Source organism: Mandrillus leucophaeus, unplaced genomic scaffold (genome assembly GCF_000951045.1).
Source record: "Mandrillus leucophaeus isolate KB7577 unplaced genomic scaffold, Mleu.le_1.0 Scaffold579, whole genome shotgun sequence".
NCBI classification, from domain to species: Eukaryota; Metazoa; Chordata; class Mammalia; order Primates; family Cercopithecidae; genus Mandrillus; species Mandrillus leucophaeus.
The window spans coordinates 1,166,458-1,168,400 of record NW_012106241.1 but is presented as its reverse complement, the minus strand read 5'-3'; positions in this window follow the sequence as shown (position 1 = coordinate 1,168,400).

Here is a 1,943-nt window from a genome sequence, read left to right as displayed (position 1 = left end):
TTCTTAAACTTCAGGGGGCAAATTTCAAGTGCTCCAGTAGATGCTCAAAGGCCCTTCTTTATTTCCCCATGGGAGTGAGGGATGGTGGAAGGAAAAGTCACAGATTTTTCTTTTTAAACCAAAGAAATCAAGTTCATTCTTCTGGACTTAATTTGAACTCTTTTTATACATTTTCAGAGGCTGAAGTGCTAAGATTTGCAAAACCTTTCAATGATCTTACAATTTCCAGTTAGTTGATTTAGCACTTGATTTGGAATATGGGAATACTTGTCATTTATTTTGTTTTCGAACTTTTGGGCCTAAGATAAAAGAAGACGAAAATGGCCATTTAAAAGTTTTGCCAGTACTTACATTTTGTTAACATTTTAAATAGTTTTAAGAATGTTTTTCCACTTGAAAATCAATTTTAACTCATTCAAAACAATAATCATACTGTTACTTTCTTTTATAAACTAAACCATTTCTCTTGCTTCACCTCACCTTTCATTCTGGCTTGTTTGTTAGTTGTAACTAAATAACTAAACAGTTGATTAATTCAGGAATTAACTTACTGATTGACAGTCTCTGCCTCTAATTATTACACTGATTTAGAGAAATGGAATCAATGGCATATTTCTACAGTTGGAGTGCCAACAGAAATCCACCTGGCAATAGAGAAAGAAACAATACAAAATTAATGACTATAGAAGCATATTGGCATCGTAACATAGAGGCTTTGGATTTGGCACATCTTTTGGTTTTTGTCTTTTCAGATATTATGCTTTTATGTTTTTTTTTTGAAATTCCAAATAATTAGACTAATGTTGATTTGTTCTTTCCTTAGATATTAGCTCTTTTTTGTAGCTGACTTACTTTGCCTTGTTTTCCTACTTAGGTTAGTTCTTGATTATTTGTGTCACATTTTTTTTCTTCCATTATTTGTAATTAACTTCTCTTTTCTGGTGATATAATTCTTTGTTCTCACTTTTGCATACCAAATGAGCTTAGAATAAGAGACCAATTGAACAGGTTTCAGTTGAGAGCCTCAGATGTGCTTAACATTGGTTTGATCAGTATTTTTGTAGACTATTTATATTTTTGATTCTGATTTTTTTTTTGTTTGGAAAAACTTTGTGCCTTTATGCTTTGGACAAAGAGTCTCAACATGTTTTTTATAAAATAATGCATTCTTATCATAGGGAATACAGAAAATATAAAGGGGAAAATACAATCAGCTGTCATTTGATTCTACAGAGATAACCACTATTATCATTCTGGTGTATTTTATTACAGATTTTTTAATTTGTTTTTGAGATGGAGTCTTGCTCTGTCGCCCTGGATGGAGTGCAGTGATGTGATCTTGGCTCACTGCAATCTCTGCCTCCTGGGGTTCAAGTGATTTTTCTGCCTCAGCTTCCTCAGTAGCTGGGATTACAGATGCCCACCACCACACTGGCTAATTTTTGTATTTTTAGTAGAGACAGGGTTTCACCATTTTTGGCCAGGCTGGTCTTGAACTCCTGACCTCAGGTGATCCACCCACCTTGGCCTCTCAAAGTGCTGAGATTACAGGCATGAGCCACTGCATCAGACCGCTTGCAGTCATTATTTTTATGTGCATGTTTAACAAGTGCATTCATCTTGCATAACTTAACTCATTTCTGTTTTATTTCATTTTGTGAGTTACAGATCTAAAATACTGTTAAATGTGATGATTATAGATATCCTTGTTTGGCTTAGTATTTCAATAGGAATGCCTGTTCTAAAGTGCCCAGGAGAGAATATTAATAGATGAAATGTGTGACAAGTGTTTTGTGGTCAAGAAAGTTGGAGAAACACAAGGTTAAATAAAGTTTATTTTTCTTTACCTAAAGGAACTTCAGGGCCTTATATATATTGTGACATGCAGAAGAAGGCTTTATAGCATTAAACATTTTCAAACTTATGTGAGTGCTGAACCTTTG